At 50.8% G+C, this 27,930-nt stretch overlaps 1 protein-coding gene and 1 long non-coding RNA gene across 3 annotated transcripts in view; one reads left to right on the forward strand and one right to left on the reverse strand.

Moving 5' to 3' along the window:
- RPH3AL (rabphilin 3A like (without C2 domains)) overlaps nt 1–4,805 on the reverse strand; it is a 127,579-nt gene extending 122,774 nt beyond the window's left edge. Inside the window, exon 1 of one of the 2 annotated variants that reach the window (XM_045490488.1) lies at nt 4,704–4,805. The gene's annotated coding sequence lies outside the window, so the exon portion shown is untranslated. Of the gene's footprint in view, nt 1–2,132; nt 2,671–4,703 lie in introns of those variants that run through there. The other variant, XM_045490486.1, reaches the window with a different exon arrangement.
- Nucleotides 1–20,884, forward strand: part of LOC123604426 — a 49,484-nt gene extending 28,600 nt beyond the window's left edge. The window contains exons 2-3 of the long non-coding RNA XR_006715325.1: nt 4,709–5,488; nt 20,838–20,884. This is a non-coding gene — a long non-coding RNA (uncharacterized LOC123604426). The remainder of the gene's footprint in view (nt 1–4,708; nt 5,489–20,837) is intronic.
- The last annotated feature ends 7,046 nt before the right edge of the window (nt 20,885–27,930 follow it).

Here is a 27,930-nt window from a genome sequence, read left to right on the forward strand (position 1 = left end):
CCTGGGGCTGTCAGCCAGGCTGCCCAGGGCCAAGCTGTAGGGCAGGAAAATGCCTGCTTCCTTCTCCCGCAGGAACTGGGAACTCTGGCCTGGAGAGGAGCTTCCTTCAGCCGTCCCCGCCCATTTCCTCCAGAACATTCCACGCTCAGCCAGAAAACACCAAGAAGAGGCCATTGGGACCAACTGGGAGAGGTGGGCAGAACCCCCCTTCCGGGCCTCTGCACGTGACCTCTGACCTGCACCTTTGTCTGGCCCCACTGCCTCCCCACACAGAGACCAAGAGTTGATTCGTCCACCCCAGGCCCGCCACTCTCCAGCTTCTCCAGGCTGCTGGCCAGAGCTGGCGGAAGACAGCCTGGGAAGCTAGACTGCTTGTCCTCAGCCATGGCCCTAGTTTGGCCTCTCACGCTCTCTTTCCTTAGGTCCCTGACTGGTCGTCAGGGTGCCCTGACTGGTACCTCTAGTCCTGGTACCCACTACAAGTGAGTCTCTTCAACGACAGTCACGAACCTCTCCCCTCCTCAAGCACCTTCAATGTCTCCCACTCTCCACTGAATAAGTTCAGAGACTGCACCCTGGGATTCACTGTCTTCTCCGATATAATCCAAACCCGCACTCCAGTCCCCACAGGACTGATACTGAAATAAATTATACCAGGATTTGCACACGCATTTCTGGATCTGTGATATGGATTCACCCTATCTGGATCCCAGCTGGATCCTATTCCTCCCCCTCCCCCCACCTCTCTCATGAGCCCTTTCCCTTCCTGGTCTCTGAATCTGTCTAGCACGCTGTTCCCAAACCACAGGCATCCTGTGACACCTGCCATCTCCACATGGTCCCCGCACTATTCTTTACTTAATATTTTCCTTAAAATCAGCTCACTCTTTCACTTAAATTTATTTTCAAAGGAAACTCTGTATCTCCACCATAAACAGAAACACATATCATTTGCCATAAACAGAAGGCAACTGAAGGAAACAGTTATATTCTAACAGACATGAAAATAGTAAGCATTAAGTGTTTTAAATGCTCATCTGTATAACATACTTTTTGCATTTTTTTAAATTTTAGAGACAGAGTGAGCGAGAGCAAGTGGAGGAGGGGGCAGTGGGAGAGAGAGAATTTTCCATGTTTATTTTTGAGAGAGAAAGAGAGAGAGACAGAGAGTGCAAGCAGGGGGAGGGGCAAAGAGGGAGACACAAAATCTGAAGCAGACTCCAGCCTCTGAGCTGTCAGCACAGAGCCTAATGTAGGCCTCGAACTCACAAACCATAAGATCATGACCTGAGCTGAAGTTGGATGCTCAGCCCAACCGACTGAGCCACGCAGGCACCCCAGAGAAAGAGAAAATCTTAAGCAGGCTCTGCAATGAGTGTGGCTCAGCCCCCCAGTGCGGGGCTCGATCGACTCTGGGATCATAACCTGAGCCAAAATCAGTAGTTGGACGCTCAACCAACTGAGCCACCAGGCGCTCCCCTATCTATACGACAAACTTGAATATTACTGTTTAATATACTTAAAGTCCTCTCACACCCTAAGAAACACCGCCTTGGCAGTTTATTTTTGCCTCTCGTGGCCCTTGGTTTTTCTGACCCTATCACACAGTTATCTGGGGACTTGTTTTAGGCTTGTCCTGGTTGACCCCAAATGTGAGTACTTCGGGGACACAGATCCTGCCACCTCTCTCCTGGTGGCTACATACAGCATAATGTGCCATAAAAATATTTATCAAACCAAATGTTCCAATTAGTCGGTTGTATTAGCGTGGCCCCATTCTCCACCTGGTCCTTAGCCGCTGCTGCTCAGCTTTCCACCAAAACACACATCCTTTCCGCCTACCGCCCCCAAATCCATCCCTGTACACTGGGTCTCTTGGAGGATGGCACAGACAGTGACTGTCGAGGCAGCACTGGGCGAGGACCCCTGGAGCAGCAGGACCTGGGCAACCCAAACCCGGAAAAGCAAGTCTCCGGTTAACCATTAAGCCATACTCTCCCGGCCCAGACACACACCCTGCCCTGGGAGTCAGCAAGGTTCTGGGAAAACCCCTGCATGAGCTGAGCCCCTGGCTCCAGGAAATACAAGTCGTCTTCCTGTCCCCTCGGAGCCAGAGACCCCAAAACACCTACCAGGAATGGAGGGGGGCTTCGCCGGGCCTGGCCCTGCTGGCGCCCCAGACAGGAGGAGGTCACTCTCCCTCCCACCACGTGTTGTCAGGGGCGACCCCAAGGAAGATCTGAATCACTCAGACTTAAGTCAATAAGTGGCAGCTGCCGGGGAGGCCCCAGCTGCAGCCAAACCAAGGCCTGGATTCTCCCGAGCAGACGGAAGCCTGGACGAAGCCAGCCCACGGCCAGTTTGCTGGTGACCAACTTCCTGGACGACACAGTCTTTTCTAAAATTGAACAGACTCAGGCCACTTCCTGTCAGAGGGAGGCCTCCTTTGGGAATGTTTATGATCTTTTTGGTACCACTTTTGCAGTCTGGTCACTTTAATGAATTTCAAGGATTTTTTGTCGTTGTTAAAAAAGGGTACATTTCATGGAAAGGTATCCAAAATGTTCATTCTAGACAGTGGTCATGCATGAGACATGAGCACCTCATAACTTTGGGTGTGGTTCCCCGGGAAGAAGGCAAAGTGAGGAACAGAGAACTTAACCAACACTGTAAATGGAATGGCCTCCCAAATGTAGCTTGAGGAGGACAAGGATAACGGAGAGAGCCCCTGTGTAGCCGGGGACTGTTACGCACCGACGCCTGCCCAGAGTGAGAGAAGGAAGATGACGAGGATCTCCTTTTTGACCTTTTCATAGTGCAAACAAGCTAATGACAGAAAAAAATGTGGTGGTGGGAAGAAAAACACCACAGCTAGCAGCCTATCGCTCACGGGGAGCAAAGGCAGATGTCACTAAAAGGGATGGAAAGACACAATCACGAAGAGGTTCTCAAACAGGGTTCCCAGGGGCGCCTGGGTGGCGCAGTCGGTTAAGCGTCCGACTTCAGCCAGGTCACGATCTCACGGTCCGTGAGTTCGAGCCCCGCGTCGGGCTCTGGGCTGATGGCTCAGAGCCTGGAGCCTGTTTCCGATTCTGTGTCTCCCTCTCTCTCCGCCCCTCCCCCGTTCATGCTCTGTCTCTCTCTGTCCCAAAAATAAATAAACGTTGAAAAAAAAAAATTAAAAAAAAAAAAAAACAGGGTTCCAAGGAGCCCTAGGGTGTCACGTACCCCTTCGGGGCCAGGGATGTAGGATTGGGGGGGGAATATAGAGGGTGCGTTCCAACCCAACCCAGAGCAACATGGCTCTTGGCCTGCTTCATAGATTGATTGGACTTTCGAGGAGGGTTTCATTTCAAGAAAAGAACAGCTGGGGCGCCTGGGTGGCTCGGCTGGTTGAGCGTCTGACTTGGGCTCAGGTCATGATCTTGTGTTTGTGGGTTCGAGTCCCGCGTCGGGCTCTGTGCTAATGGCTCAGAGCCTGGAGCCTGCTTCGGATTCTGTGTTTCCCTCTCTCTCTGCCCCTCCCCTGCTCGTGCTCTGTCTCTCTCTCTCTCTCTCAAAATAAAATAAAGCGTTAAAAAAAAAAAGAAAAAGAAAAAAAAGAACAGAACAGCTGACAATGTTGAAAAAGGCTGATGTGTGACACTGGTGGTATCAAACAGGAGAAGGTGACATAAGTTGTCTCTGAGTTTGTGGGAAGCAGCTGCCACACAGCCAGGTGTGCCGGGAACCAGCTGGTCCCACACCCGGAGTGTGGGCTCGGAGCTCAGGAAAAACGAAGGACAGGAGCCTTCTTTGCGGGTCCAGCCTGGCCACTTTGCCCCTCCCCTGGCCGAACCACAGGCTGGAAAGTGTAGGTGACACCAAAATCAAGCCACGCCCAGAGGGGAGTCAAGATGCAGAAAGGAGATTCGAACCTCAACAGGCACAGGGTCAAACGTGGAGCCAGATTTGTGAGTCCTGCGACCAGAATTCCAGGGCCGGAGGCCAAAGAGCCACGAGGAGTGGTGTCCGTGACTGTAGCCGATCTTGGGCAAAGACCTGGGACAATGCAGTGGCCAGAGGCTGGTTTCCGCACGCTCCTAGCAGCTTGCTGCAGGCACAAGGCTGGCTTAGATGAACCAGACCCGAGGATGCGAAGAGGCCTGAGTGGGCATATTCCCCCCAAAGACAACAGGCACGTTATTGCGGTGCTACGCAGATGCGCCCTTGACTCCAGACAGTGCCCGTGTGCAAAGGCAGAGGCTGGCCTGAGCAGACGTGTTGTTTGCCCGGCATTCCTGTCTTTGAGAATGAGTCCTCCTCCAGGCCAAGGAAACCATGCCCAGTCCTTCTCCTGATGGTGATGGCGGGGGACGTAACAGGGGATAGGACACAGCCCCCCCCTTCCCCTTCCTCAGGGCGAATGTGACTGGGGCCGACCGATTAGAATACCCCCTCCCCCCTGGGCACAGTGACTGGCTCAGGACTGAGCATATGACCCGGCCCCAGCCATTCCGGGTCCTCCACCAGGGTTCTCACTAGAGTTACTAAGAAACATACTCTTGCCCTGTGCGAGTAAGCTGTGAGGACAGTGTTGGCTTGGGATGACAGGTGGCCATCTCACCACCACTTGGAAACAGCCTGAGAATGAAACCAAGCCGAGCTGAGAAATGGACACAGATACCCTAAACGGCATCGTCAGTCACTGGATCCAGCCATACCTGAGTCACTATTTTGATTCCCAGGCTGCCAGGTCCACAGAGTCTCCTCTTTGCTTCAGGTAGTTTAAGCTGGGTCTTTGTTGGCCGTAATGAAGAGCCCTGAGTAAGGCACCTCTCCAGGAATGGGAAGGAACGGAAACACGTACGCTAACTTGAGTGAACTTGGCATGTTAGCTGAAACGCCCTGGAAACGAGCTTCCTGCTCCAGGGCTCAACTGCCCCCGTGGAGGTCCGTGCCAGCAGCGGAGACTCCAGGGCGGTGGCTGCTCCCCTTTGAAGTGCCCCGTGATCATTCCCAGGTCTGCTTGGGTTCCTCTGCAGCGTCCCCATGCCCAGAGGGAGCCCCTCCACGGTGGGCTTCTTCCACGGCCCCTGAATGGTATGGCAGCCTCCCTGGTGTCACCACGAGTGACCTTTTCCCCCGGCATCCACACAGACCGCTACGGGAGGCTCACCGCCGTTCGCACCCCGAGGATACGTGAAGCTGGCCCAGGTCATCCCAGACCCCGGTTCATCTGCCAGGCTCCACGTCTGGGCTCAGGCTCCACCGCTAACCACCCCAGGTCTGCCGGTCTTCGGGACCAGTACCACCAGAAGGAACGTGGCAAGGAAGCCTTGCATGCCGACTCAAGAACCTTCCACACGAACACGTGGGGAGTGTGAGCAACCTCCGGCATCTCTGAATCCAGCATCATCCTGTGACGTAGGACTCACAAGCAGAAAGGCCCATTGGCTGCATCCTCTCACGCTCCAGTCCCAACCTCACCGGACGTTTGGACGTGAAAGTAGGTACCAAATTGTTCAGTGAGTCCGTATATGAGATTTGCAAGACGGAGGCCAAAAGGGATAAACTGAATGACTCATACATGAAAGACAGTAATTTGATAGATGATATACACAGGAAATAAAAGTTCCCTATGTAAGTGACTAAACAAAACACCTAAAAAAGCTGAAGAGGGGGGAAATTAGGAAAATAAATCTGTTTCTGGAAAGTAAGAGCAATTAAAAAAAGCCATGTTCAAGAAAACGTGCTACAAATACGATCAATACATATTCTATTTTAAACTGGAAAAGTGTCGTGCAGTGACCCAGCTGGACAAAGCCCATCTGGAGAGCCGGGCCAGGCCAGCAGGGGGTGGCAGGCATGGCCGGGGCTCAGAGGAGGTCCTGGGCCCCCCAGCGTGCCAGACGGTGGCCCCCCAGGGTTGACAGGCACAGGGAGGCAGGATGTAAACCGAGACTGAAGAGTGAAGGCTGTTAGGTCCCCCCAGGGACTGCCTTCACCACTCCTGGGGCCGACTTGGCTAATTTCCCCAGCTTTCCTCCCACCTGCCCTGCCTGCCTCAGGTCCCTCCCACCCCATCCCTGCTCCAACCACAAATCTGCCGCCACCCCTTCAGGAAGCCCGTGGGCACAGCCCCAGCAGCTGGCTCCCCATCTCCCCGCCACTGCCCTAACAGCACTGCCCCAAAGTAATTCTGGCCCCTTCTCGCCTCCAGCTCTGCCTCTCTGCCTTGGCTCCGGCTGCCCCCAGGGCCCCAGATGTCCCTCCCTGCATCCTTGCAGACACAGCGAATGGTGCCACACGACACCAAGCCCTCCTTGATCTCCCTGTCCCTCTGGAAGCAGACTCTCCTCCCCTGAGGTCCCTTAGCTCCTCACCGTCCCCTCCCTTCAGAGCTGAGGACCTGCCCCCTGATGTTGGTATTCGTCCACGTCTTTATTTCCACCAGACAGTCCGCATCCGCTTCGTCTTGTCCCCTCTTTGTTCTTTCTTCCAGTCATTCCACAATTACGGACCGAGCGCCTTCTATGTGCCACACCTGTGCTGGCACTGGGGCCGAACAAGACAGACACCGGAACTCAAGGGCAACAAGGCCACCAAACAAATCAACACAAACGAATGGATCAGTCCAAGCTGTGATGGGGCCATGAGAGAAAGGTGCAGAGTGGCACAGTGTGTGAGCTCTGAACTAGAGGAGAAGTCGAGGAAGGCGTCTCTGAGGAAGTGACCGGCACCGGAGGGGAGAGGACAGTAGGTCAGGCACACTTTCTAGGCAGATAATAATAGGCATTTGCCAAATGTCTGAGGAACACATGAGTGACCGTAGTGAGTCACTCACTGTAGTGAGTCAGAAATTCCTAGTGTGCCCCTGTGTCCTTCCAGACACGTTTGTCCCCTCTTATCACCCTGACGGGTCACTCCAGCTGGCACCGAGCAACTCTATCTCCGACGACGGACACACAGGACAGGTCCGCCTGTGTCACACCTGCAGAAGTGCTTGTCAAGACAACGTGGCTCTCTACTCAGAGTCCCCTCCTGACTCCCGACACTGCCATCACCCCCGGTGTGGTCATGGCAAGTGGGTTTCATCTGGCACGTCGACTCCAGATCACTGGTAATGGCTGCCCGGAGCACATGCCAGAAGGATAGAAAAGGGCCATGACTGATTAGTGACGTCCGCCACGGGAGCAGGAGCAGACAGCGACGGCAATGGCACCCGCATCCCGTATTTTCTTTGCCACCCGGGGTCCCGTAGATGACCACCCAGGCAAGAAATTTCCTTCAGATCTAATGGCCTGGAAAAGCACTTGGCATCTCGTATCCTTTTCCTTATAGATCACATGAAGCATGCAAATAATATTATTTTCCTGCTTGGACTGCTCATTAGTTCAGAGAGAAGTTTGTGGTTCGATGTAGCAAACTGTGTACAGGTCTATGGCCTGAGTATGTAGTCCAACTCTCTTCCCGGTTTTGACCTTCTAGCGAATCTGCATTTTTCCTGATCTTATTTTTATGGGTTTGTATTTAATTACATACACATATACACAAATGTGTGTGTATAAATAAAACATCCACATATAGGTCGGGCATATAGTATCTCCTTTATGCTTTTATTATAAATACCTATCTCTGTATTTCTTTTATATTCAAGATGTAGAGAGAAAGCTCTAGTCTCGTGGGCATCTTGATTCCTTTATGGAACAAGATGGAGGCATAAGTGGAGAGATGGGTAGACGGCACACAGGAAAAACCAGGAAGGATGAGATAGAGTCTTTGCCTAAAAGGACTCAGGACACCGCCGTGCCCCGCCATGAACACGGGCCGGGATCAGAGATGAGAAGCCCGGCTCTGTGTCCGAGCTCTGACCAGCAGTGACTGTACAGGAGAAGAACTGCTCACACCCCACCCCCACCCCGGGCAACCAGAGGTTTTACCAACTACTAAATGCACATAAGACAATCTGCCCCACTTGCTTCGCTTGGTTGTAACAGAAAGTAGATGGAAGGTTCGTGACCGCTAATCAGCGGTAAGCCCCCGGCTTATGCCGCCGACATCATTATCAGCACTGAAAACAACATTCTGGGTAACCAGCACCAGCCATAAGTGAGAAAACGCCACGCCGCATGGCTTCCTCTAAATGCCGCAGGAATCCAAAGAGAAAGGAGCCTCAGAGCCTCCATCTGCATGCAGTGTCCTTCCTCGTCCCCCCCCCCCCCCCCCAGATGTCTGAGAGCAGTGCCTGCCTGAAGGACTTCAATTCCCTGCTTCTCACAGCAAGAGAAAAAGCGCCATCCAGATCGGTCACACTCCTTGGGGCTGGAATGGCGGTGGCCGCCTCCCCCTGGCTGGAAGGGCCAGGGGCTCCAGGCCGCCACGCATCAGGGAAAGAGCAGGAGCAGAGGCTGGAAACCGTGGGTGGGTCGGAGCGAGGTCGACAGCGGCCAACCCTCACACACGTCTCTGCCGACTGCACAGGCGTTTCCTGTCCCTTCCCGTCCCCAGTCAGAGGCCCATTTATGCCACAATCACCAGGGTTTCAGGACACCTGAATCAGGGCCACTCATTTCAAACAGCAGGTGAAAGTGAGACAATGAAAATAACTCCGGTCCTTTTCAACCAGTTTGTCAGCAGGGCATGGGTTAGGACTTTCTTTTCTGGGGGAACTGACAGAATTCTCAAAGGTGGTAAGACTAATTCCAAATTCTAGAAAGTTCTCTGCCCAGTCAAGAGCTGAAAGTGAAGGCCAAAAGAGGAGAGGAGATAGGCAGTCAGGGGGCTGTGTCTGCAAACCAGTTCAAGTGACAAAAGGTCTCATGTAGTTTTATCCCTGGAGGGGCAGACCAGTCCTAGGCAGTGAATCATCCAAGGCGGGGGTGGGGACATCCTGTCATAAGATAACCTGGCATCCCATCCAATGTCCCTTCTCCTCCCTGGCCTTCCCATAGCTGCCCAGCTGCCTTTAGAGGGACTGCAGAAGCCCAGTGTTTACACTGTGACCAGCCCCCTGGACCCAGCTGGCATGCACCCCAGGGGTGCACCCAGCCCAAGCTGGCATGTTGAGGTCCTTCCTCTTGACAATCTGAGAAATGGGCTAAGAGACTCAAGTCTCAACTTAGCTGCTCTCTGGAACAAAAAGATGTAAACCTAGGAGCTAATGGAGGGGCCATTTTCCACTTGTAGAGACACCCAGGAAAGAGAAGGGTGGTGTGCAGTGAGGGAAGCGAGAGATGACCTAGCGGCTAGCGCAAACACGAGTCAGAGAAGGGGCTCTTGCATTGGTCTCTGGTCCGTGTGCTTGATTCAGACCTTCCAGGGGCCTGTGCTTCAGTGAGATACTCCAGTGCCCTGGCAAAAATTCCCGTTTTTGTTCAATGTCTACTGTTTGCAACCAGCTAGCCCTAGTCAGCCTGATTAATATGAGGCCCATTCCCTACCACGCTCCCATTACGCAAGGAGATCTCAGCCGCTCTCTGGGTTGATTAAGAATACCCAGGGCAGGGCACCTGGGTGGCTCAGTCGGTTAGGCATCCAACTCTTGATTTCGGCTCAGGTCATGATCTCACAGTTCAAATAAGATAGAGCATGGAGCCTGCCTGGGATTCTCTCTCCTCTCTCTCTGCCCCTCCCTCCGTCTTGCTCTCTCTCTCTTAAAAATAAATAAACATTAAAAAAAAAAAAAAAAAACATTGGGGCGCCTGTGTGGCTCAGTCGGTTAAGTGTTGGACTTCGGCTCAGGTCATGATCTCATGGTTGGTGGGTTTAAGCCCCATGTTGGGCTCTATGCTGACAGCTCAGAGCCTGGAGCTTGCTTCAGATTCTATGTCTCCCTCTCTCTCTGCCCCTCCTCTGCTCTCTCTCAAAAATAAATAAACATTAAAAAATTAAAAAAAAACAAAAAACAAAAAACAAAACCAGCCAGGGGGATTCAAATCAGTGACCAGGGGAGAGGTTTCTGTGCCAGAAGGACCCAGGCCTGGCTCCATCTAGCCAGGGGACCCTGAACAATAACCTCCCTGAAATGCAGGTTCCTCCCAACTGGGCTACCGCAGATGCCTCCCCAGACCTACTGCTGACCCTCTCCAATCTGTTGTCACTGTGCAGCCCTGAAATGGAACTCCCTGGGCAAATCTGCCAGTGGCTTCCTACTGCTCTGATGATAAAACCCAAATCTTCCTCACTAACCCACCCCAGATCAGCAAGCACTCCCCATTCCCCCACCCTCCCCCCAGCCCCCAGGGACCACTAATTCCCTTCTTTCTCTGTGGCTCTGCATACTCTAAACATTTCATATAAATGGCACCACATAATAGGTGGCCTTTTCTATTCTTTCATTTTTCTATGCTCTAATCTTTATGATTTCTTTCCTTCTGCTTGCTTTGGATTGAGTTTCCTCTTCTTTTTCTAGTTTCTTAAGGTAGAAGGTTATTAATTTGAGGTCTTTCTTCTTTATTAATACAGGCATTTGTAACTACTAATTTCCTCCTAAGCACTGCTTCAGCTGCATCCTGTTAAGTTTGGGTATGTTGCATTTTCCTTTTCATACATCTCGAAGTATTTTCAAAATTCTCCTGTGACTTCCTCTTTGACGCATCGGTTATTTAGGAGTTGCTTTCCACATATTTGTGAATTTCCCCAATTCCCTTTTGTTACTGATTTCTAATTTCATTCCACTGTAGTCAGAGAACATACTTTGTAGGATTTCGATCCCTTGAAATTTAATGAGGCTTGTTTCATGACCCAGCATATGGTCTCTCCTGGAGCACACTTTACCCGCACCTGAGAAGAATGTGTATTCTGCTGTTGTTGACGGGTGCAGCGCCGTGTGGACGTCTGTGAGGTCTGCCTGGTTTCCAGTGTTGTTTAAGTCTCGTGTTTCCTTGCTGATTCTGCCTGCCCTGTCCATCTATCACTGAAGGTGGAACCTTGGAGCCTCCAGTGATTACTGTCGAATTGTCTAGCTCTCCTCTTGTTTCGGTTAGTTTCTGCTTCATGGATTTGGGGGGTCTGTTGTTAGGTGCATACATGTTTATGATTATTATGTTTTCCTGATTGATCAACCCCTTATTCACTACAAAATGTCCTTGTTTGCCTCTAGTAACTTTTTTTGTCTGAACTATTTTGCCTGCTGTCAGCAGAGCCACTTCAGCTCTTAGTTACTGCTTGCGTGGCATATCTTTTTCTACTCCTCTACTTTCCACTTATGTGTATCTTTGAATCTAAAGTGTGTCTCTTGTACACAGCATAGAGCTGGGTTTTTTTTTTTTTTTCATTCTGGTAATCTCTTTTTATTGGAGTATTTACTCCACCTGCATTTAACACATTTACTGATAAGATTTATGACGTTTTGCTATTTGTTTTCCTTTTCTTTTTTTTTTAATGTTTATTTATTTTTGAGAGACACATAGAGACAGAGTACGAGCTGGGGAGGAGCAGAGAGAGAGGGAGATACAGAATCTGAAGTAGGCTCCAGGCTCCGAGCTGTCAGCACAGAGCCCGACACGGGGCTTGAACCCATGAGCCAAGAGATCATGATCTGAGCTGAAGTCAGACGCTTAACTCACTGAGCCACCCAGGTGCCCTACTATTTGTTTTCTATATGTCATAGTCTTTTTACTCCTACATTCTTGCATTAATGCCTTATAAGGACGTTCCAGCATGGCATTTTAATTCTCTTTTATTACATATTTTTTAGTTATTTTCTTAGCAATTGTCCTGGAGATTACAATTGACATTTTAACTTAAAATGGCCCAGTTCCAATTAATGCCAAATTAATTTCAACATACACAAAAACTTCATTATCATATAGCTGTTTCCTCTCCTTTGTGCTGTTATTGTCATACAAGTTACATCTTTGTATGTTATTACCCTGCCAACACCGTTTTGTAACCATTGCTTTATGCAGATGGAAGGAAGGAGTTACAAACAAAATCTATTTATAGCTTTAAAGGTGCTCCTGATCTCTTCCTGTGGACTTCAGTTCCTGTCTAGGGGCCTTTCATTTCAGCCTGAAGAACTCCCTTTACCATTTCTTGTAGGGCAGGGCTGATAGCAACAAATTCAGTTTCCGTTTATCTGGGATGTCTTAATTTCTCTTTAATTTCTGAAGGATAGATCTTTTTCTGGATATAGAATTCTTAGTTGATGGTCTTTTCTTTCCGCACTTTGACCGTCATCCCACTGCCTCCTGGTTTCCATGGCTTCTGATGAGAAGTCAGCAGTTAATCTTATTAAGGATCCTCTGGCTAATTAAGTTTTCCCCTTCATTTCTGAGCTCAACCATCTCTTTCTCTCTGGATGAGGTCAGGCCCTTTTATACCTACCCTCCTGTGCTCTTTACTTCTCCTTTGTAGTGATGATTACAGCTGTAATTAAATAATCCAGGACAGAAGTAGCTCTTTTGTGTCTGTTTCCACCACTAGAATATAATTCCACAAGACAAGAACCAGGCCTGCTTTGTTTACCACTCTATCCCCAGGGGCAGCACAGTGAGTGGCACACTATAGTCTTTCAAAAAAAAAAAAAATTTCCTGAGCGAATGAGTGAAATTCATCCCCAAGTAGGCTGAATTATTGGTGTCAATTCTTCACTCCCAGCGATAGGATGAGATAGCCACACTCTGCCATGGCCTGATGGCGGGCAGCGTACTTCCCCGCCCCTTGGCTGGGGATTGACCACATGGCTTGGGATTGGCCAACGGGATGTCAGCGGATATGATGTGAGCAAAGGCTTGAAATGCGCTAGTGCAACTGAGCCTGCTCTCTTGCCTTCCTGCCTGTCACCGGGACACGAACGTGCCCTTGGTGGCCACTGGTCCAAGTGGGGTGGGAGACACACGGAACACGCCTAAACCCAACTCACAGCCTGAAGCCAGTAAGTCCCACTGAGAGCAGCTTAGGTCAGCCAAACCTCACCCAACCCGCAGATACGTGAGGAGGAATTAACACTTACTGCCATATGCTGGTGGGTTTTGGGGTGGTTTGTTATGCAGCAACATTGTGGCAATAGACGACTGAGACATATGTCTTGGCAAGTCTGAAGAGCACAAGGAAGTCCTGGGGAAGCTCTTCCATCCGGTCCTTCATATGGCCCACCATCGGGTCTAAGTTGATTCTATGGCAGATCCACAGCCCTCCTCCAGACTTACAGAATGAACTGCCCAGAATTCTACCATCCCACAACTGGGATAATCACCTCTCGGAGCAGCCTCCCAGGGCAGCCCAGAGTGGCTGAGGCGCCTGGAGCAGTGCCGGGCACACAGCAATGCTTGATGAGAGTTAGTCTTTTCCTCCTCCACCCACTGTCCCAGCAACCCCCAAGAGGCCTGACGGTGCCTCTCCACAGCCAGAAGAATCTGGTTTTTCTCTCTGCAGTGGGGCTATGGAGGGGGGTGCACCCTAACCTGTCCCAGGGACTGGCCCTTCTTGCTGCCTCAACCAATCCCCCGACTCAGGTACAGAGGAGAGGGCGGGGCACGAGCAGGCGGAGCACACCTCCTTACACTGTGACTCTGATTCCACGTATGATCTCAAATTATACTTATGTACTCAAGATGCATAACTGCCTCTTTCAAGGAGGGCTTGAGGCAGCTTGAGGGCTAAATGCAATAACAAACAAGTCAGGGATCAAAGAGAACAGAAGCCAGGCAGAGAGCAGAAAGAGGAGATAGATGCCACCTGAAATCTGATGATTAACCTGAGCCACACATCTGACTCAGCCTTGCAGCCACAGAAACAGGGCGAGCATATAGGTCACGGGATTCAAGATAAAATCAAAGCAGCGGCTCTCGTGTCTGAGCGTGAACCTCCCCCTGCGGGCAGCCCCGAGGCCTAGACACACCCGTGAGGCCAAATCGGGGAGGCATCAATACTACCGATCGTGACAAGCACTGTCCACGTGCCAAGCACTGTCCTACGTGCTCGCGCAACACTTCTCATTTAGTCCTCGTCACAAGGCGGAGACTCTCGTTACTCCCATTTTACAGGTGAGGAAACTGAGGTCCACAGAGGCAAAGCAACGTTTCAAGGCGTTGAGACGTTCGAGGCGAGAGAGCATTGCAGGCAGGATGAAACCTGCAAGCCTCAACCCAGAGCCCAAGCCCTTCACCAGGAAGCAATCCCCTTCTGCTCTGCTCAGGTTGGCCCCACCCACATCCTCCAGATGCTGAGCACTTCTGGCTCTGGGCCAGCTACAGGCGCCCCTCTTCTCTACTGAGGCCTCATCCCCTACACTTCGCTGGCCCAGCCTGCGTGTCAGGACCCCATGAGCGCCTGGTGAGCCTCCTGCAGAGAACCTGCCTGGATTCCCACCTGCCGCCTTACCTTCTTATCCCCACGAAACCTGCATTCCCAGCACTCACGCCCCCTTGCCACCTAGCCCTCCTTCGAGTGCAGCTCCTTCCAGGCTGCCTCAACGTGCTGTCCATCCCACGCGCCTCCCCGCCTTCCAACCGTAATGCTCTGAATCCACGTTCTCCATCTGTCAGCAGGGCTCACCATTGACAGTGAAGCACGGTGAACCTGCTCTAGGGCAATGGCCCCTGGAGTGCAAACCTGCAGCCCCTGACTGGCTGCTTGGCCCATGCTCTGGACAGGTCTGCACAAAGTGAGGTTCGGGCCCAGCTGAGGTCCAGCTGGTCCCTTGGCCTGTCCTGTCTGCTCTGACCTCAGAGGGTGACCTGGATGCAAAGTGTCAATTCAGCGAAGGCAATTTAGATTCCACACAGGGCCTTCTTACTCCCAAGTTCCCTCCTTTGCCAAGTTATCCCCCGTCGCCCTGTCGAGGGTGACCCCGTTCATCGTACGACCCAAACCTGAAGACGGGCTTGTGGAAAGTCTGAGGCCATCCTGGCCCGTGACACGCTTGTGTGCCATGAGAGAAGGCTGCTTATCGGAGGCGCTCCTCTTCCACCTGTTTGAAAATCATCGCAGTAAACTGAGCACACGAACACAAGACACTTCACGTCCATTTGTTAGAAACTGCTGTCATCAACCATGTACACCGAAGGCCTGCTCTGTGTGATGCCCTCGTAGGACGCTCAGCTTGCAAAAAGGTCTTTGGCAAACCCACCATGCCCACAACCACCTGCAGCTCTGGCCGAGCAAGATACTCAAAGTGGGGCGCCTGGGTGGCTCAGCCGGTTGAGCGTCCGACTTCGACTCAGTTGACGATCTTGCGGTTTGTAGGTTCGAGCCCGGCATCGGGCTCTGTGCTAACAGCTCAGAGCCTGGAGCCTGCTTTGGATTCTGTGTCTCCCCCTCTCTCTGCCCCTCCCCCACTCACACTCTGTCTTTCTTCCTCTCTCTCTCTCTCAAAAATAAACATTAAAAAAAAAAAAAAAGATACTCAAAGCAATTTAGTCACCTGTTCAGCAGTACCCTCAAGACAGGGAAAGAACCATGTCCTGTTTCTGCTGAGCTCAAGTCACAGGTATAAGGGCCTAACAAGCCTGGAGAGTGTGAGAAACTTCTTTGTGTGTAGGCCAGGGTCATCAGACCCCAAAGTGATGGCTTCTGCAAACAAGGAAAACCACCATCAGGGTTAGAACCGATGGAAAGAGATCGCGACGGGAACCGGCTGTCCAGCAGGGCCGTGGGATGGAAACTGGGAAGATGCGGGCCACTGGGGTGGCTGCTCCCAGACACAGCAGGCTGGGCTGGTTTTCATCATCTGGGGTTAGACAGAATTTCACATTCATCTCTGACCTTTTCTTCGCGAACTTCACCCATGGCACTTTCCCCTTGATCAAATACTCTCCCAGACCCTGACATTAATGAGGACAAGCACTGTGACAACCCAGATGCCAGTGGAAATTGGGTCATTTCCTGTCACTAATCTGTGGGATTCGATGACATTAAAAAAGAAACCAGAAGCGAATTCATTTCCTTTCTTACTTTTAAATGAGGCCCCACTTAGAGTAGAACGATTTGGATGTAGAGCCTTCTCAAGCAAACGGTCCCTGAGGGGTGGTGTGGAAGAACTCGGGGTCTGGCCCTCGTGTTGTGGTCACCGCCCTGAATGGCCTCACCTTGCCCCCCAGCGCTCTACATGGAGGAGCAAGAGAAATGAACCTGGTTTCCAAAAACGAAATCCAGAAAATCATACACACTCCTACATTTCACCTGCTAAATTAAGCGTTCTCCATTAACGTTCCACTGGGGATGGAGAGAAAATTGTTGCAAAATTGCAAACTAAATTTAAAGTTAGAGGGGGAAAAAAAAAAAAAACCAACAATTCACTAAACTCAAACGTTTGAAGCAGCTTTGTAACCAACGTTTAAATTAGAGATAAAGTGACTACCTGTTGGAGAGCTCACCTTGTCAGCCCAGGAATCCAAGGGTTCAAAAGGGGTCGTGTAAAAACTCAGGGATTGGTTAAAGGCAGATTCTACTGCTAAGATGATGCTAGCAATATGAGGGACACAATCCACTAAAAGGTGGGGGCTAGTGGTCTGGCATGCTGTACCCACCGGAAGTCTGTGGTTGTGAGCAAAAGAAGCCAGGTCTGGCTGACGTGAAAGCACAAAGGAATCCATGGGCGGGATGGACGCCTGATAGCTCACACTCCATGGCAAAGCTGAAGCTGAAGTGGAAGAAAACAGGAACACTAGTAGCCACGGGAGTCCCGGCCTCAGAGTCTCTTCAGCTCCCCTGCAGAACCCTTTCCCTCCTTGCTTCATTCGGCACAAGTGCCAGCTCCCAGAATGGACAGCCCGGCTGACTGGCCCAGCGTGGGCCAAGATCCCACCCCTTGACCTGGATGATGGCAAGGTGGCTGCGTACACTTTGCAAAAATTATTCAAGCAGTACACTTAGGATGTGTGTGCTTTTCTGAATGGACCTTATTCTTAAAAAAAAAAAAAAAAAAAAAAAAAGTTAGGCCTAACCTATGACCCAGCAATTCCACTCTTAACAGAAGTAAGACATGTAAGAGAAAATATATATAAGGGCACCTGGGTGGCTCAGTCGGTTAAGCGTCCAACTCTTGATTTCGGCTCAGGTCATGATTTCGTGGTTCGTGAGATCGAGCCCCACGTCGGGCTCTGCGCTAACAGGGTGAAGTCTGCTTGGGATTCTCTGTCTCCCTCTCTCTCTGCCCCCCTCCCACTTACACGCTGTCTCTCAAAAATAAACATTGAAAAAAAATGTTTAATAAATAAAAATTAAAAATAAATAAACTTTAATTGCTTCTCGGCCTTTTGGCTAAGATCAAGTGTAAAAATAAATAAACTTTAAATAAATAAGTAAAAATAAAATTTGGAATCCAGTGTGATTCAATTGATAAAACTTCGAACACATACAAAAGGCAAACAATGTATTGTTTAAGGACATAAACCCATAAGGGAAAGCTATAAAGGACAGACGGTTAATAACTGTAACAAAATCCAGGTTAGTGCATCCCCAGGCGGTAGGGAAAGAGGGAGATCCATTTAAGGAGAGGTATAAAAGCAATTTCTAAAGGTGTTCTATTTCTTAAGCTGGCTAGGCATATGTCTGCTTTATTATTCTTATTTAAACTGTAAAAAAAAAATGTTTTATGTGCTCTTTTATACGTCCATTTCACAATAATTCAAAAAAGTTTTTCTCATGTTTACTTTTTGGGAGAAAGTGAGACAGAGCGCAAGTGGGAGAGGGGCAGAGAGAGAGGGAGACCCAGAATCCAAAGCAGGCTCCTGGCTGTGAGCTGTCCGCACAGAGCCCCACAACGGGGCTTGAACTCAAGAACCGCGAGATCGTGACCTGAGCCAAAGTCGGATGCTTAACCGACTGAACCACCCACATGCCCCTCACAATAATTTTTTAAATAACTTCTTATATTCCAACATATCCAGTTGAAAATAAAATGTTTATAAAAAAAAAAAAAGATCCTATTCCCGAGCAACAAAAAACATAAACCACCCAGGAACAAACTAAAGAAGAAATGTTTACAGTCTTCATAAAAAATCTATGAAACTTTACTGCACGCTACAAAAGAAGGGATGACTGGAAAGAAAGCATAAATAAATACAGGACAGACCATATTTCTAGATAGGAAAACTCGATGCAGTTATTATTTTATACATTTAATATAATTCCAAATTTGAGTCTCTTGATATTTGTAGACAAACAATGAAATGATTATAAATTACATATAGAATGAATAAACAGGCAAGCATAGCCAAGCAAATTTCAACAAAGAATCTGCACTACCGGATGTTAAAATTTATTTTTTAAAATGTAATTGGTGGCACCTCGGTGGCTCAATCCATTAAGTGTCTCCAGCTCGGGTCATGATCTCATGGTATGTGAGTTTGAGCCCCAAGACTGGCTCTGTGCTGACAGCTCAGAGCCTGGAGCCTCCTTTGGATTCTATGCCTCCCTCTCTCTGCCCCTCCCCTGCTTGCACTCTGTCTCTCTCTCAAAAATAAATAAACATTAAAAAAAATTTTTTAATAAATAAAAATAAAAAATGTAATCGTAGAGGGAAAAAGAGACAGGTCATGGAAGAAACAGAAAGCCTGGAAGCTTATATGTTTGTGCACTATAATAAAGCCCCCATCCGGAGGAGGGGGAAGCATACCTAGGGTCCAAAACCAAAATCTATAACCTAGTCACGCCTAGCTCCTAGTAACACCTTTCTGGAACTGGGAAGCTAAGGGATAAGAGAGGGAGAATCTCACTGTTTGTCTTTTGTATCTTTTGAATTTTGTAGGTCTTTTTTAAGTTTTTATTTTCATTCCGGTTAGTTGACACATAGTGTAATATTAGTTTCAGGTGTACAATTGTATCTGTTGAATTTTGAACAACAGGATTGTAACATATACTCAAAAAATCCACTTAAACTTAAAATATAGCTGGTGGGAAAAGAAATTAAATGGAAAGAACTGGTGACAGCTTGTAAAGAGATAAAATCGGGGTCTTATCTTACATGATAAACCAAAATAAGTTTCGATCGGATTAGAGTTGAACGCAAAAGAGAGCGGTGAATGGAAAAGCGGACACCAAATAAAGAACCAGAAGAAAATACAGGTGGATATTTATCTGACCTTGAGGTGGGGAAGTCCTTGCGAACCCTCAAGCAGAGGAAGAAATCATAAATGAAAGGACTTAGCCACAGTTATCAGTCAGCTAGGCTGCCTTAGAGACTGGGCAACCTAAACAACAGATGTTGATTCTTTGCAGTTCTGAAGGCTGAAGTTTCAAGATCAAGGTGCTGCCTAACTTGGTTCCTGGTATGGGCTCTCTTCCAGGCTGGCAGACAGGGGCCTGACTGCTGTGTGCTCACTTGGCCTTTCCTCTGTGCAAGGAGAGCAGAGAGAGAGAGAGAGAGAGAAAGACAGAGTGGGAGGGAGGGAGAGGGAGAGGGGGGAAGCTGGTCTCTCTTCTTATAAGGACACTAATCCCATCATGAGGGCCCCACCCTCCTGGCCTCATCTAATCGGAACTACCTGCTGAGCACACCATCTTCAAATACCATCCCATTGGAGGTTAGAGCATCAACATATGAACTTTTTAAATTTTATTTTATTTTTAGTAATCTCTGTACCTAACGTGGGGCACAAACTCACAACCCTGAGATTAAGAATTGCATGCTCTTCTGACTGGGCCAGCCAGGTGTCCCTCAACACATGAATTTGGGGAGAACAGAAACATTCAGCCCACAATACCACACAGAAACTTCTCTATGTTTAATAATAATGATAAGAAGGAGGGGCGCCTGGGTGGCGCAGTCGGTTAAGCGTCCTACTTCAGCCAGGTCACGATCTCGCGGTCCGTGAGTTCAAGCCCCGCGTCAGGCTCTGGGCTGATGGCTCAGAGCCTGGAGCCTGTTTCCGATTCTGTGTCTCCCTCTCTCTGCCCCTCCCCCGTTCATGCTCTGTCTCTCTCTGTCCCAAAAAAATAAATAAAAAACGTTGAAAAAAAATTAAAAAAAAAAAAATAATGATAAGAAGGAGGAAGAGGAGGAGGAGGAGGAGGACACTGAACAAAGAAAAATGTGTTACATATATGTCAGTCACTATTGTTATGGAGGAGTAAACAAAATGCAGGTTGTAAAACCACTAATATAGAATGATCTCAATTTTTAAACATTAAACAACAGTTATCTCTGGGGGTTCGGAGTCACTGGCTTTTATTTTCTTGTGTTTTTGTGTGTTTTCTAAATTTCCACGATCAACATGAATTATTTTTGTGATTCAAAAGACCATTATGTTGAAGAAGTGATACGTCGTGGTCAAGCAACATCAGGGCCAGAGGGCCGTGTTCTGCAAAACTTGAGGAGGTTGGCTGATGAACCAGGTGCCCAGCACGCTTTAGGATCTGGAATGCATGACCCACATCAGCCCGTAGTCTACAAAGGACGCCTTTAAGCAGAGAGTATTTGTGCCCAGAGGAGTCAGGCATGAGAGGGATCCTGCATCAGTGAAAATCCTGCCCCTTGTAGAAAGGAAGACTTGTTTGAAATGGCTCCAAAAGGACAGACTCAGAGGCAGAACAATAAAGAGGCAGATCTCAGCTCAAAAAAGGGAAGAATTTCTACCTACACAAGCTGCCCTTAAATGCAAAACACTATGTGGAGAGCATGTCTCAGTCCAACTGAGCTCAGAGACGCACCGAGGAAAGTTTTCTTGTATCAAACGGCCACCCCTCCTGGCTACGCATATCTGGTACCATGGGATTCCGTTTATATAAAGGTGTTGGAAGTCGGTGTAGGGGGTTCCTGGGCATGAGGAAGGTTTCTGGGAGGCTGGTAATGTTTGTTTTCCTTAGCTCTGTGTTGGTCACATAGGTGTGTCCGCATTGTCAAAATTCATCAATTTTTTTTTATTTTTTTTTTTAAATTTTTTCTTAACATTTATTTATTTTTGAGACAGAGAGAGACAGAGCATGAACGGGGGAGGGGCAGAGAGAGAGGGAGACACAGAATCCGAAGCAGGCTCCAGGCTCTGAGCTGTTAGCACAGAGCCCGACGCGGGGCTCGAACTCACGGACCGCGAGATCACGACCTGAGCCGAAGTCGGACGCTTAACCGACTGAGCCACCCAGGCGCCCCTCAAAATTCATCAATTTTAATATGTGTACTTCTGTGTGTGCAGATAAGATTTAGCAAAACCAGAAGAAAGGCAGCAGTGACCCTAACCCCAGGACATGAATACAGACCCACCATACTTTTGACTTCACTGTACCTGGAACCTTGGATTTCTAGTGACAACTGGGAGGTGACATGAGAGTGGGCGCCCAGGGTCTGGCGGGAGGGAGGGGGCGGGAAGCTCTGGGGATGTGCAAGCAGGGCCGCATCAGCTCTGGTCTCTTCCTGTCCCCCGCCACTCTGGCGGGTCTGGAGAGAGCTTGCTAAGCTAGGATGTGGCTTGTCGGGATCTGCCAAGTCAGTGAAGTGGCCCTTTTCTCACTGCCGTGATGCCTGGGGGCCAGCGAGGCGATGCGTATCACCTTCTGTTGGTTGTGGGGTGTCAAGTTGGCCCGGAGAAATGGCAGAAGACAGCTGGCGTTATAGCCCTCGGCACAGACATCCTCAACCCTCTGACAGCAATGAGCTGCCTGGAAAACATCGGCATTTCAAGGACCACGCCAGCCCGTAAGTAAGTGGCATTCGCTGGGAGAGCGTCTCCTTTCGTATGGCAGTCATATGCTGCTAAAAATACCAGAGCACCTTATGCAAGACCGCCGTTACGGAGCGAGCACCTTATGTAAAAGCACCTAGTATAGCATGAGCAGTTAATCGGTTGGGTGTTGCAGTAATGGCTGTTGGCATCATTACAAAGTTATGGTGTGTTTACCTGGTGAGGAGAGTGAATGATCATCAACATCCAGCCTTGGGGGGGCGCCCGGGTGGCTCACTGGCGAAGCTTTCGACTCTTGATTCTGGCTCAGGTCATGATCTCACAGCCCATGAGATCGAGGCCCGCATCGGGCTCTGTGCTGACAGCACGGAGCCCGCTTGGGATTCTCTCTCCCTCTCTCTCTGCCCCTCCCTCCCTCTCTCTCTCTCACAAAATAAATAAACTTAAAAATATATATATATATCCAGCCCTGCCTGACTCACATAGCTGTGCTCATGACTACTTTATGTGTTAGTGCTTTTTCATCTTTGGATCTGATTGTCGAAGCGGCTGAGTTGATGCCGGAGTTTATAAAGTTCCCTCTTGCTTGGTCCCCACCCCCTTCTCATTCACTGATTATACATCCTACGACTCCCAGAAATGTGGCATCTTGGATTTAGAAGGGCCTCCTTCCCAGCCAAGAGTCCCCTCACAGAGTAGCTGGGGGGGGGGGGGCATCTGGCCTGTGCTTAGAGTGACCAGGGACGGGCCATCGCATTGTTGGGTGATGATCAGGAAGGAAGAGCAATGGAACAAAACCAAGGCACAGAATATGCCAGCAAGACCAAAATGCCTGCCTGAAACTGACAAGAGGAAATTTCACAGGGATCAGATTGATGAAGCCATGGGATCTGAGGCTGGGAAAGGAATGTCACAGTGGACATCAATTCGTTGAAATGACAAATGCACCTGCCCTATGGCACAGGGATTCTATTGCTCAGGATCTGCCCTAAAGAACCCCCAGCATGTGTGCACAGGTGGAAAGTTCTGGGACAGTCTCTGTGGCAGTTTGCAACTGTGCAAAACTGTGCAGTCTGAACATTCGCTGCTTGTGGAAAGCTAAGTAAACTCAATTACTTGGCTTATGTGACTCAGCCATGTTGCTTCATGTGGCTGCACATCGTTCATCCTCGCTTAGAATGTTCCGCTGTGTGTACTCCCCCAATTTATTTGTCCGTCCTACTGCCAGTTGGGCATTAGGTGCTCTCCAGCTCTTTGGATATTACAAATAGTGCTGCTATAAACATTCTAGTACATGCTTTTCCACCACCGTCTTTTGCCCGTAAGACATAAAAAGTTGTAAACTAAAAAAAAAAAAAAAAAAAAAAGTTTGAAAACTGCTGCTTTAGGCCTCCAATCTTGAGAAAGACAACCTGCCCCACCTCTCCAATTCACCCTTTCGTTCTTTCAACATAGTCCTTCCAGCTTCTGCGTGGCACCAAATAAGGGTACTGGCCGTAGGAGTCACGCTTCCTAGGACTATTGCTATGTGTCCTTGGGCAAGCACTTAAGTTCTCTATACATCAATTTCCTTACATATAAAATGGGGATAATAATAGTTGTTTTTTTTTTGTTTTTGTTTTTTTTTTAAGCAGGCTTCACATCCAGCGCACAGCCCAACACAGGGCTTGAACTCACGACCCTGGGATCAAGACCTGAGTTGAGATCAGGGCACTTAACTGATTGAGCCATCCAGGTGCCCCAGTAATAGCACTTTTAACTTCGCCTGGTTGAGGATTAAATAAGGGAACGGTGTCCGCACACAGTAAATGCTCCATCAACGTCAGTTGCTATGATAACTGCCAAAGGCACCCTTTCTTCGCACCCCTGAGGCACCCCGCTTTGGGCGGCCCCTGCCGGGAGAGCTGAGCACGACTCCAACACAGGACACAGCAGCTGAAGACAAACCATGTCACCACCTCCAAGTAGAGCAGAACTGCACCCAAAAGCCCTCCCTGCCACACCACACCGCTCTCTCCCTCTGCCTCCCCGGTCCCCGAGGATGTGCCGCGGCCACAGCCACTGTTCAATGGATGCCACTCAAAATATGACCTAAACCAGGGACACTGTTCTCAAGTTATTATTAACGGTATGTGCCGGCAGGCCAGTGACAAGCTGCCAGAGCATCGACATGGCCCAGAAATTGCTGCCTGAAAAAACAAAATGTTTTAACGTCCACGCAAAAGGATTGTGAAACATAGGAGTGTGTGTTTTTAGGAGAAGAAGACGGAAAAAGCCCCTGGAAGCTTACAGTGCAGAGACCTAGGAGCAAGAGACTCAGGGCCTCACACTAGTGGTTACCATGGCAACCGTATTTCACAGCAGGAACTCATTTTCATATGACAGTGACCTGCAGAGGGAAGGAAGGACTCGGAAACTTAGTTGAAGGACTTACTGTTTGGGAGGGTGGGGTTGATTTTGTTTACCAAAAAAAAAAAAAGCACGTAAAATTGCCTTCAGGGACCGAAAAGACCCAAACTATCCACGGGCGCTGCAGGGTTCTCTGTAGCACAACTTTTACTTAAGACACATGTGCGCGCACACACACGGAGACAAACACGTAGACAGGCTGTTTCTAAGGCCTCAGGGCAGATGTCACAGCCTCCCTGAGTCACTTATCCCACCACTAACCATCTGTTCTGTTACTAAGTCCTTTCCTGGAGTCCCCAAGCAACCAGTTGACCAGGCCACCAACACATCCCACACACCTGGGCCAGGTGCCAAGAGGACACAGAACACGCCCTGGACTGAAGCATACATACGCTTCCCCGAACTGCAAATCCTAGCACTGAAAAAGTCTTGGGAGTCAGACACCCGAGTCCCAACCTCCACCCTTGCCCACCTACAAGCTGTGTGATTTAGGTAGGTCCCTGAAGCTCTCTGGGTTTGAGCCCTCAGGGGCAGAACGAGACAATAATCGCAGCGCCCACCCCTCTGGGCACTGAGAGGGTAACACACACAAGGGAACTGCCTGGAAAGATCAGCACACCGCCCATTCCTAATGACCACTCAATAAACAGCTGCTATGATCAAGAGCCGGAAAAGCATCTCTCACGCCCATGATACAACTGGAGGCTAATGGCAGAGAACAAAGTATTAAATTGGGTGGCACAAACTGTAATGAATCCATCAATAACCCAGCAGGAGTGTGGATGGATGGGAATCCGGAACACTGGAACAGTCTAGGATGGAGGTGGACTTTCAGCCAGACCCTGAAGGACGACAGGGAGGTATTCACAGACGTCTGGGGGTGGGAATTCCTTTACTGAGTGTTTACGGGGTGCCAGGTCCTGGGGATCTTCAGGGACACGAAGGGTTGGAGACCAGCAGGCAGACAACTGCATGAGGGCATGGTAGATAGGGAAGGCCAAGAAAGGGGCTCCCAGTGCAGCCAGCTTTCCCCAAAGCTTTCCCAGGGGAACAGTGACTGAGCGGGATCCCAAAGGGCAAAAGGGCTGACCACAGAGGGAGGGGAGAAGTTGCACGACTGGAAACTGGTTTGGGAGAACGAGGACACATGACCGAGGGGCCTTCAAATCTGGGGAGAAGAGCTAGGCTTTGTGCGGGAGGGAACCCAGAGTCTCTGAAGATTTCTCAGCGGAGGAAGGTCAGAGACAGAGTAGTCAGGGACCGTCAGTCTACAGGTGACTTGGCAGATGGACTGCAGAGGCTCAGACACACTTCGGGAGGGAACCCCACTGCTGAGGAGCAAATGAGAGCAGCTGCCTGGGAGGAGGCCAGACTCCAAGGTGCCGAGTTTGGGGTGTCCCCGGGGCATCCAACAAGCCAGGACTGGAGCTAGGACCCAGAGAGGGCAGCTCCCCTGAGGGCTCCCGGAGACAGCTCCTGCAGAGGCTAAGCACAGCACCTCAAAACACACCCCGCTAAAGAGGGAAGAGGGGTCCAAAGAGAAAGAACAATAGAGAAGGACAAAACCAGGAGAGTGGGGTACCCCAGAAATCACACCAAAGAAGCTGCAGAGAAGACACAAGCACACGGGGGTCTGCTCCCCAGGCAGAAGGACGAGGCCAGCAAATGAGCAATGTTTGGAAACAAGATGACTTTCAGGAAAGCAGTTTCAGCAAAGTGGTGGGGCCAGGCTGCGCCAGGCTGCAGAGGATTAAGAGGGGAGGCGTGGAGCTGAGAGGCAGGCGGCAGGTGCAGAGCACTTGTCTGGAAAATGTGACAGCGAGAGAAAAGAGGAAATGAAGCTTAGGGCTCCGATGCGTGTTTTTCCCCCCAAGAGATGGGAAGCCAAGTGGATGTCACAGGCAGGAGGATGAGGGGCGTGGAGACCCCGTAGGGGCACATTCTCTCAAGGAGGTGGGGAGGGACTGCAGCCCTAGCTCTGCAGGGTGCCACAGGGCCACCCCTGCCTCCTCCAACCCCCAGCTGCTAGGAAGATCAAAGGTTCCCATGGAGCAGCACAGATGGAACTTGATCTGTCACCACAATCTCCCTGGCCCTGATCTCACTGAGGATGGATTTCCATCTTCTGCATCACACCTGTCCTTAGAACAACCTGGGGAGTTGAGGGGGTGGGGGTGGGGGGACACACAGACCACCCAGACGGGAAAATCAGGTCCTCAGCCTTCCAGCCAGGCAAGGGACAAACGTCCCAGATCTCCCAACAGAGCCCTTGCTAGAGCCCAAGAAAGGAAGAAAGGGGGCTTCCGCCGCAATAGTGCTGTGTCATAGGCACCACTATGAGCCCAGAGCCTTCATCCCGAAAGCAGCGAGGCACCCTGGTTTCAACACTTCCTCCAAGTCTTCTACCTAGGAAAAACAGGTGGCTGGAGTGGGTTTCCGGAGAGTTAGAAAGCAAACCCAGGGCAAGATTCTCAGGCCGAAAGAGGTGGGCAGAGTGACAGAAGAATCCCGTCTGGCCAGTGAGAAACACCTCCATGCCGCACTCACACGCTCCTGGGCACCAACGTGTCATGGGAATCCCACTCCCGACCACCTAACTACGGGTGAGGGCCCAAACGTCCAGGGCCGGGGCCCACCGCGGAGCCCCAAGCCTATCACCCGGAGAGCGGGATCCTCAACGAGGGCAAGGTCGAGCGCAGAGGAGCAGTGGCGCGGCGACACCGAGGCCCCTCCCGCCGCACGTGCGCGCCCCGGCGGGGCGACCTGCGGCGCAACCCGCGGCGGGTGCTCGGTAAACACGGCACTTGTTGACTCGCTCGCGGGGAACGCTCACCCCAGCGCCTCCTGGCGTCGGCGGCCGCACTCGCCCGCCCTCCCCCTCCCCGCCGCGGCCGCCCCCGCCTCGCCCCCGCCGCCCCCCAGCTCGGGGCGCACGACCCGCTCCGCGAGGGGCCCCGGGCCGGCAGCGTGCCAGACGCCGAGCGCACGCCGTCCCGGGGCCCGGGCCCGGGCGCTGCCCGCGGCCGCTCGGGTCCAGCCCGGGCTCCGGGAGAGACCGGCGGCGAGCGCGGCGGGGAGGGGAGCGCGGCGCCAGGGCCTGCCAGCGCCCCGCCGGCCCCCGGGCTCTCGCCCCCGCCCCGAGAGCCAAGAGCTCCCAGGCCCCGCCCGCCGCTCCGCGGCCGCCCCGCCGGGAGCCAGACGCACCCCCCGGCCCTCCGAGACTGGGCCCCGGACGAGAAGGCGGCCCCACTTTGGCCACACTCACCTGGGGGGTGGGGGGCGGGGGTCCGCCCTGCCGCCGGGCGCGCTCCCTGGCTGCCCTCTGCCGGCGGCCGCAGGTACCCAGGCGCCCGCCCCGCCCCGCCCCGCCCCTCTCCGCCCCGAGACCTGTTGCGACGCGCGCGGGAGAACCGGGCCTGAGGTCACCTGGCGGGCGAGGGTCCCGCTGCACCGCCACGTTCGCCGCGGACGGGTCTCCAGGTCCCCTTCTTGTTTTTGGTTTGCAAGCATCACTCTTTTCCACAAGCAGCTTCAAGTCCCCAAAGCCAAAAACGAGCCGTTCTAACGACCCCGGGATGCCAAGGGAGGGCGGGTGGGAGGCCTGAAACGGTACCCGGCACCCGCCGGAGCTCCACGTCAGTTCGTTGAGTGGACGAATCCTCCATTGATGGAGGGGCAAACGGAGGCAACTTGCTCCAGTCCTCGAGGGAAACAGCGACGAAAAGCTAAAGCTTTCATCGGCCTGGGGTCTTGCCTCCACCAGTTCAAGAACCTGTGCAATCAGTGTTCTCCATTTTCATTGCCTCTGAGCCTCAGGATGGGAGTCAGGGAAGAATGGAGGGGCCACGCTGAAGCTCTTTAACCCTTCACTCTACCAGGAAAGCCATTAGACAAAAAAAAAAAAAAAAAATATATATATATATATATATATATATATATATATATGAATATATATATGAATATATATATATGAAAT

Source organism: Leopardus geoffroyi, chromosome E1 (genome assembly GCF_018350155.1).
Source record: "Leopardus geoffroyi isolate Oge1 chromosome E1, O.geoffroyi_Oge1_pat1.0, whole genome shotgun sequence".
In the NCBI taxonomy this organism is placed as follows: domain Eukaryota; kingdom Metazoa; phylum Chordata; class Mammalia; order Carnivora; family Felidae; genus Leopardus; species Leopardus geoffroyi.